Genomic DNA, 9,242 nt, shown 5'->3' on the forward strand with positions numbered 1-9,242 from the left:
AAGCCTGTTAAGTGGGTTAAGCGTGCCCCGATAATGCTGTCTTTAAGACCCAGTTTTGCCACCCTAGGCCCCAGGTCTCCAATATTTTATTTATTTCTTTTTTAAAGTTTATCCATTTATTTTGAGAGAGAGAAAGTGCACAAGCCGGGGAAGGGGCAGAGAGAGAGAGGGAGCGAAAGAGAATCCCAAGCAGCTCCGTGCTGTCAGCTCAGAACCCCATGGGGGGCTCGAACTCATGAGCCACACGATCATGACCTGAGCCAATCTCAAGAGTCCCAATGCTTAAGGGACTGAACCACCCAGGTGCCCACATCTTAAATATGCGGGCAACGTGTGGCCACAGAGTTCCAATCTTTACTTCTTTCCTCCGCTGGGGTCCTCTGGGACCCTCTGAGTCAGAGCCTCAACTTTCTAGGTCAGTCAGAGCAGGCTGTAGAATGGGGTGTGGTCTTAAGCTTCCCACATCCCAAAAGCAGGTCGGGGACTCTGACATCTTGTCACCTTGAAGCCAGGTCTGTCCCTTGGTCCAGTGGTCTCTGTTCAGAAGAGGTCAGAGTGTACCTCACACCCTCCTGGGCTCCCAAGCAGGTGGCTCGTGATGGGCATGTGACTACCCCCATCTCAGCCACCCCTGCGTCCAGACCTTCCCTGCCAGCAGCCACCAGCAGCCACCAGCCTCCCAGCCAGTGCTACCTCCTGCTCCGAATAACTAACTAATCAATACCGGTGCCCTTTCCCTTTGGGAATGACACTGCTGAAATAAATGGCTGCTTGGAAGGCACGTTCGAAGCCCCGAGGACCCGGGCAGTGCTGAGCAGCAAGCGGGCCCAGCCCAGGGGGCCACCAGAGGAGGGCAGAGAAGCTCCTGGCCGCCCCTTCCTTCCACTGTGAGCGGCAAGGGAAGGCCCCGGTCAGTGCCCACTCCTCTGTCCACGCCTGCCCCTCACCCCGGCTGCTAGGCCCTGGTCCCATGCCCCACATCACCAGGACCCTACTCGAGCCAAGGCCAGCGCTGCCGCCACATGCCTGGCACAGAGACCCCTGCCTGCTTAGCCGGCTCACTTTAGTGGTGATGGGGGGACACAGGAGCCTCCCCTGACCCAGGTCTGGTCCTCCTAGGTTAGGTACATGGCCAGATGTCCAGGAGGGCAGAACTCTAAGCTGCAAGGTCCCCCCCTGCCCTGGGCCCAGGCCAGGGCATCCTTCCTGTCCCTGGCCTCAGGCCGGGGCTGAAGCCCAGGAGAGGCGTCAAGCCCATCATTTCGAGGGACTCAGGATGGGGGGCGGGGTGGGCACCAAGCACCCCATGGCGCTCCACAGGCCTCCCTGTCCCCCGTGTGGGGGAACTCAGAGACCACCCACATGCGGGGCACCCCCAACTTGCTCCTCTGAATGCTTTGTGGCCCCCACCGCCATTCTGGGAGACTCTTCCCCGCCCTCCTCCAGAGGCTTAGCTGCCACCACTCAGCCCCCTCCCCGGGGTACCCCAACAGGAACCACTGTGCGGGGCAGTCCTCGCGGTGTCGGACTCAGCCAGCGAGTGGAGAGCACCGGCCAGGAGACGGCCCAGCCCGAGGAAGGCAGAGGTGGGGAGGGCGGGGACCCGCGGCCTTCCCAGCCCCCTCTGCTCCCACACTGGCGCCCGCCGCCGCCGCGGGCAGCACGACTGACCTCATTCGCCAACTGCAGCAGGCTGCCCAGGGCGCCCCCCGCCTCCGGAAGGGCCCGGGGGGGGGGGGCGCGGGTGACAGCTCACGGCTCCCACCCCCTCCCGGCAGGTGGGGGCGGCCGGCCCTCCCCTCCACCCGGCACCCCGGCCCGAATTATAATCCCAGTCACGTGCCTCCCAAGGCACCCAAAAGCCGGACCCAGATTCTGGAACACCTTGAGGGGGAGGGGCGGGGGCCACAGGGGTGGGAGGAGAAGGGGAGAAGGGCCTCGGCGCCCGCCCCCCGCAAAAGTTTCTCCTACCTTGGAGGATCCCCAAGCGCTCCTGCCAGCGGCGCCCCGGCCCCGGCCCGCGGCCAGGACTCAGCCTCCTGCCGCTGCCTCCTTAATTAATCCAGGAGAATGGGGGAAGGCGCGGCGGAGGGAGGCGCGGCGCGGCGCGGCGGGGGGGGGGGGGACGGGGGGCGCGGGGCGCCGGCCGGGGAGGGGCCGCGGCGGGGGCTCACGGGCCGGCCGGGGGGCTGGCGCTCGGCGGCCCCCACCCCCGGCGCGGGCTGCGGCGGAGGGCGGGGCGCGGCGCGGGGAGCCGAGCCGAGAGCGGGAGCGCAGGGAGGCTCTTTGTTCTGTAATCCCAGTAAGATTGCCAGCCATTCGCCCCGGCCCTAATCCCAGCCCCGCGCAACACCACCCTCCATTGGCTGCCATTTACATACGGGATTAGCCCGGCCGGCCCGCCCCGCGCCCCGGCCTGGGCACCGCGGGGGGAGCGCCGCGCCCCCGCCCCGCCCCCGGCGCCCCGAGCGCGCGCCGCCCCAGTGCCCGCCGCCAGGGGGGCCTGCGGGAGGGGCGCCCGCGCCCTCGGCGCCCCCTGGCTGCCTGGCGACTCCCCTCAGCCTCCCCAGCAGCCCCATCAGGGGCGGATTAGGAAGCCGGGGCGCGGGGACCCGGAGCGCAGGGTCAAGGTCATTCAGCGGGCGCGGGAAGACACCCGGGAGCAGAGGCCGGTGCCCTGCGCGGCGGCGGCGGCGGCGGCGGCGGCGGCGGCGGCGGCGGCGGCGGCTGGAGAACTGAAGTCGTCGGCCGGCTGGTCACTCCCACCTTGCCCAGGTTAGCTTCCGGTGGCCGGTCCAGGTACCTCTTTCAGCCTTTGTCCCCAGGGATGTGAAGGAAAGCAGTGGCCTGCCCAAGGTCGCAGCAGATCCAGCTGGAGGCTCCAAGGCCCATCCTGCCTGGACAGTCCTCCTTCTGATCCCCGCCTCGGGCGTCTGCCACCTCCTTCCCCTACCATACTAGCCGTCCTATGGAATCAGGGAGCACACCTCCCAACCTCTCCGAAGCCGCGCATCTTCATTCAGCACAGGGAGTGGTGCCCTGAGCCCTGTGCTGGGCCCTTGCTATGCTGGGCACTCCCAGGAGGGACACGAGCCAGGCAGACCCCAACCTCAGGGAGCTCCTGGCCTAGATGGAGAGAGCCAGATGGAGAATGAGAACCTTCGAGGTCCCAGCAAAGCCCATGGAGTCTTCCCAGGCTCCTTGGGGCCCTGCGGGGCACACAGCAGGCACTTGGTAAAGGATAAACTTGGCTGAGCAGGTCTAGCCCACAAGCTCTCCAGACAGAGCTCCTCTTGGACAGGCCAGGTCCACAGTGCCCAGCACAGGGCCAAGCCCAGAGGGGCCCCTGATCCCCACTGAATGCCTTGCCCACTGTGTTGGCCAGAGGAGTGGGGATGGGGAATGAGGCCACAGAACCCCCCTTCATCACACACTGCCTTTTGCCCTCTCGGGGGTGCCTCCCTATCCCCCTGATCACCAGGAGGCCTGGGAAACATCCTGACACCCTGTCTGTGTGGCCCCCCTCAGACCCACATCACCACCTATGGTTCTGGCCCTGGTGTGGTGACATCAGGGAGGGGAAGAGCAAGGATCCAGAGACCATGTGGGTTCAAATCCTGGCTCTTCCTCATACCACTGTGTGACCTTGGGCAAGGCAGTTCACCTCTCTGCACCTCCATTTCCCCTTTCCTGCAGCCTCGTAGTAAACCTCAGCATGGCCCCACAGTGGATGACAGCACTTGCTGGCACTCTTTTTAAGTGTCACTAAGCCTGTGGGGGCATCTTGTATTGACCTCGTTTTACAATGAGGGGAGGTGACTTGCCTAGGGATGTACAACATGTGCATGGCGGCTGGGACTGTCTCCATCGCTCAGGTTCAACCTGCTGGCCTTCGGTCCATCCATCCCAACTGCAGCAGCGGTGAGGCATGGCCTCAGTGGGCCCAGCTGGGGCAAGCTGGTCCCTGGAAGGACTGGCTGGCTGGGCTGTTGGGTTCTAGGGAGAATGCTTCCCAGACCCCAAGTCCTGGGGCAGAGCACCAAGAAGCCTGTGCAACCTAGGGCGTGGAGGAGTTGAGAGGCCTGTGTGTGCTCTGTACCGCTCTCTGCAGGCAGGACCTGGAGCAGAGATCATGCAAATGTGGGTGATGTGGGCACTGTGGGTGATGCCCTCTTCCAGCCTCGGGCTTCTTCCACATCCAGAACGGCCAGTCTGACCCCAACCTTGCCCAGGCCGACTGGGTGCAGCGTGGCACAGCGGAAGGCCTTGGCCCGGCACGTCCAGGCCCTGCCCCGCCACGTGTGACTAGGGTATGACCCCTGACTTCACATTCATTAACTGTATGTCCTAGGTCAAGGCCATTGATCTCTCTGGACCTCAGCTTCCTCATCTGTAATATAGAGCCAAGATAGTCCTGTCTCTGTATGATGACCAGAGGACTGAATGACAGGTGACACAGGGAACATGCTTAGTGTAGTGCCTGCTGGGTAGTATGTGCTTGACAGAGGGTAGTTGTCAAGTTTTTAATTTGTTGGCTTCGTCTAAGGGCAAAGCCCCACTCAGAGTTTTTGCTTGAACTGGTCTTCCTGAGGGGGGGAGGGTTCCAAGGACAAGATCAGGGACATTCCATTTTTGTCAAGTTCAGTTCCTTCCCCCGAGAAGGGCAGCAGAAGCTCCCGTGGCCGGGAGGGGGGTTTGGTTGAGAAGTCCTTGCTGGTGGCTACTCCCCACCCGTCCTCCACAGATACGGAAACTGAGGCTGTTCTCACCGCCTTCCCTTCTATAACCTCAAAGCCTCTTCTGTGCCCTCGTGCATTTTGCCTTCCTGACAGCCGTTCTGGCAGGTGGGCCTGACAGTCCCCATTTCACAGATGGGAATGTAAGATGCCAGGCCGTTTGCAGAGGTGGGCGTGCACCTGTGTGTGCTGTCAGTCTAGGTCAGATCAGGGACTCCCATGCAGGAGCTGGTTTCTCTCCTGGCCCCATGCGTGTATCCCAGGGTCTCGGACCATTAGGCTGGCCAGCACTGCCCACAGGGACTCGGCCCCCTGCTCCCCTGGGGTTTGGGCCCAGTCCAGCTCCCTTACCTTGGGGCAAGCCTACAGGGAGGAGCCTAGGATCCGCCACCCTAGACATGACCCCAGGGGCCAAAGGCGAAGACGGTGAAGCCAGCACCTTCATCTCACCAAGAGGCTGACTCAGCAGCAGCCCAGCGGCGTATGTTGGGGTGGACCTCAGGCCTTCTGATCCCCAACCTGACACTCCTTTGTCCCATCGCTGTGGGTTTCCTTGGATTTTCAGGAAGCGATTTTATCTGATAATTAGCATTCATCCTTTCAAAGTAAGACTCGAACGGCTTCTGGAACCAACTACACCTCTTTCTCTTCAGAGCATATTTCCTGTTCCATCGTGGAAATCAAAGGGAAAATAAGACTCAGCGTCTTCTGGAATATGCTTTCAAGGCAGGATGCAGGGTCCGCAAGGCGGGCATAGAATCCGTAGCCTAGATGGTAAATGGTATCCCTACCGGCCAGGGTGCTCCGGTGATATGGGTGGCCACACGGCACCAAAGGGTAGGTGAGGGGCTTGCGTGGATACCTCCTGAGTCTGTAACCCACTTCCCCTCCCCCTCCCAAGACGGGCTATCCCCCAGGTCACACCAGCATTTCCTTTTATTCCCAAAGCTTTGTGTTTCTATAGCTTCTCCAGGCCACTAAGGACAGAAATCATTTTCTTCTCTGGGGTATTTGATCGGCAGAGTCACCTCTCAGAGTCCTCCAAGCCTTCCGGACCCCAACAAAATAAAGCCCTTATTCTGGGATTTCAGGCACCCATGCTGCAGGCTGGGGCAGGAAGCAAGGGGGTCTTCAGAGGGACACCGGTAGATCTGCCGCCTCAGCTTCCCAGGCCCCAGGGTTTGGCCCTGGTAAGTAGTCTAGGGCAACCCTGGCCAGCAGAAATAGGATGCGAGCCACGAATGCACGCCACAGAGGAAATTTTAAATTTCCTCGTAGTGGGGAAGAAAGAAACAAACGAGAAAGGAACAGGTGAAATTAATTTTAATGGTATATTTTATGCAGACTGACGTGTCCAAATTGTATTCGTTTGAGCACGTGACACTATTTTTAAAGACGGAGACGTTTTACGTTCTTTTCCTTATACGAAGGCTTCGATATCCGGTGTCTATTTTAACCCTTATGGCACATCTCACTCTGGATGAGACAGACTTTAATATGTGGCGAGCGGCTGCGGGTCAGGTGGTAGCATCTTTTGGCTCAGCTCACTGCTGCCTTTGGGGATCCTGGGCCTCAGTTTCCTCGCCTTGGGTGCCTGTTAAAGGTGCAGGTCCGGGTCCTTCCAGGGGATGAGTTGGCCCAGACACTGGCCGGGTGGGAGAGAGGCCGAGGATTTTGCCCTCCAGAACCCGGTCCCTGGCCCTTCTGATACACATTCAAGTTTAGGGAGCTCTGATCATCAGGCTCTGGCGTCTCTGATTTAACCATACTCAGCCACGCAGTACTGGCTCACTGCCACGTCCCTTGTGCTGTGGGGCACTCGGTGTTGGCTCCTCTGTCACAGGCCCAGCATCTGCCTGGGTCAGAGATGGGAGGGCCCGGGCTGCACACCAATACACCCTGTCTACCGGAGATCATGTAGACCCAGACCCTGAACCTGGGGCCTCTGGGCCAGCCGCTGTGAGGTTTGCAGCAGTGAGCCAGAGGGGGAATTAACCTCCATCTGGGGCCGTGCCCCTGGCCCCATGGGGAATAAGGAACCAACTGGACCCGGCCCCCATGCCAAAGGCCCACTGGGCCAGGGCCTCAGCGCTCACTAAAATATTTCTCTCCTGCCCTGGGATTTTCCGGGAACCCAGGGTCCTCACCCCCAGAGGAAGGGTCCCTCCTGGGCCCCCCACCAGCCTTCCAAAGCCCCCTTTCCCCCAAGGAGGGGTCTGCCCAAGCCTTGGTGTCAGATCTTAGCTTTTGTATCATGGACAGAAAGCCGGCCTTTGCACAGTGTCCCGAACCCAGTGCCCTGCCTGTCCCCCCGACTCCACCGCGGGGCCAGCCCTTCTTCCAGTAGGTCTTGGCCTTCCTGATCTCAGTGGCCAGGCTGCCGCCCTGAGCAAGGCTCCCAGAGCCCTTAGGCACCCCCTGAATCCTCAGCCCAGTTGATTTTACGCTGGATGAGTGATTATTTGATCCCCCATTTGATTCACCCATTCAACACAAAGCTCAGGGAAGGGAGGAGGTGAGCCAGGCACTCCCGCGCACCCAGGCCCACGAGTGTACAAACATTTGCAAAATGAATGAACGAATCAGCACGGGCCTCCTCTGTCTACTGTCAGGGGCCTCCGTTTCCTCCCTGTACGGTTCTCCGCATCTGCTTGTTGCCGTCTTTGTAGGTCGCTCTCTCCAATGCTACCCCTCGCTCTCTGCCTCTCCCTACCTCACGCCTCCTCTCTCTGCCTCCTCCGACTCTCCGCTGGAATCTGTCAAGAACAGAGAGAGGCATGTAATTGAGTTGGGGCCGTCTCCATGGCTGCAACCGTGCAGTAACTGAAAGATCAATTTGGAAGACTGTCTCTGTAATAATTGCACCCTAATAGTTTCTGTGAGGCGGAGCGGGGCTTGGCGTGAGGCGGTCAGGACAGCCTCGGGACCCCAGCAGGGAAAGGCCACCCGGAGCCCCCGCCCCACCGCCAATTCCCCTGCCACCATATCCCCAGGCCAGGCTCTGGAGGGGACTTGGCCTCAGCCACAAATGGGAGGGGAGTGGGAGCAGGGGAGACAGGCCAGTCTCCCCCACCCCCTCCTGCCGCCCACCCACACAGCTGTCCCTGCCCCCTGCTCTTACCCACTGCGCCTCGCTCCTGTTTATAATTTATGCTTATGATCAGAATTATCAGCAATAATGTTAACATGATTATAATTGCCGAGCTGCCTGGCTCAGTTGCAGGGCTGTTGGTAAATATTATGATAGAGAGTAGCGTGAGGTCACTGCCTCCCAGGGCTTGAGAGATGGTGTGGGGGATGGTAGTGCCCCGAGGGGTTGCATGGTCCCCCTCCAGCCAAGCTTCCCCCTCCCCCCCCCCAGAGATCTTGTGACTGCTGGACCATTGGCTCATCCATTTTAACCCCCCGACAATCGGCCCTGCTGAAATCTAACTTAAGTCACTCCTGCTTTAGGCTCAGCAGTGAGCACTGAGAAGCCTGTGCAGTAAGACAGACCCCATCTGTCACCCACCAACAGAGAGCCCTCCAAGGCTGTGGTGTGACCTCCGCCTGGGAGGCAGGCGGCCCAACTTGGTGTGAACGGTGACTCAGTCCCGCAGGAACTAAGGGGCGGCCTGGGGGTCTCGGCAGGGGGCTAAGGGGCAGGACAGGGCCACTGTCCCAGGCACAGTTCCCGGGGAACAGGGGACATTTCCTGCCTCCAGGGGCCTTCCCTTTCTGCCCAGGAGAAGCAAGTTTGGACGCCCAGGGTAGGAACATGGACTACAGACTGCCGTGGACATAAAAACATCCCCTTTGAGGGGCACCTGGGTGGCTCAGTTGCTTAAATGTCTGACTCTTGATTTGGGCTCAGGTCATGATCTTACGGTCCAGTTTGTGAGATCGAGTCCCGCGTCTGGCTCTGTGCTGACAGCGTAGATCCTGCCTGGAATTCTCTCTGCCCCTTCCCCATTCATTCTCTCTCTCTCTCTCTCTCTCTCTCTCTCTCTCTCAAAATAAATAAATAAGCAGTTTTAAAAATAGCCCCTTTGAGAGAGCCCAAGATAACCCGAGGCCTGGGCCGAGAGGTGCCAGCCCTACTTGGAGCTGAGCCAACTCTGTCTCTGCTCTGTTCAACTGTCGACGTGCTCAAGGCCACGTTCAGGAAAGGCTGGTGACACTGAGAACCAGGTGGAGGCCATGAGCAAGAACAGCGGGGCCTGAGGGGAAGGCCGAGGCCTCAGAGACAGCTCCGTGGGCCGCCCTGTGGTGGTGAGGAGGGGCTCATCACCCCCATGTATAGCGGGGGAAGGGGAGCTGAGGCTCAGTGCCCCTCCCCAAAATCACTGAGCAACAAGTTGCAGGGGGAGATCTGTCCCAGGCCTCATGTGGCCACTTCTGGGACAGGACAGAGCTCGCCCTGCCCAGGCCCCTGGCTTGCTACATTATTCATGAGCCCGACATTCCCGCGGGGATAAACATACAGGAGGAGCATTTCAAATCCACTTTGCTGCTCTGAAAATAAAT

The 9,242-nt window shown here is 60.2% G+C and overlaps 1 protein-coding gene across 4 annotated transcripts in view; it reads right to left on the reverse strand.

Moving 5' to 3' along the window:
- The window catches only part of GTF2IRD1 (GTF2I repeat domain containing 1), a 105,923-nt gene extending 103,846 nt beyond the window's left edge, over positions 1–2,077 (reverse strand). For all 4 annotated transcript variants that reach the window (XM_039255215.1, XM_039255214.1, XM_039255212.1 and 1 more), the window contains exon 1: positions 1,972–2,077. The gene's annotated coding sequence lies outside the window, so the exon portion shown is untranslated. The remainder of the gene's footprint in view (positions 1–1,971) is intronic.
- Between the last annotated feature and the right edge of the window lie 7,165 nt (positions 2,078–9,242).

This window comes from Hyaena hyaena, unplaced genomic scaffold, assembly GCF_003009895.1.
Source record: "Hyaena hyaena isolate Hyena2069 unplaced genomic scaffold, ASM300989v1 scaffold_514, whole genome shotgun sequence".
Classification (NCBI taxonomy): Eukaryota; Metazoa; Chordata; class Mammalia; order Carnivora; family Hyaenidae; genus Hyaena; species Hyaena hyaena.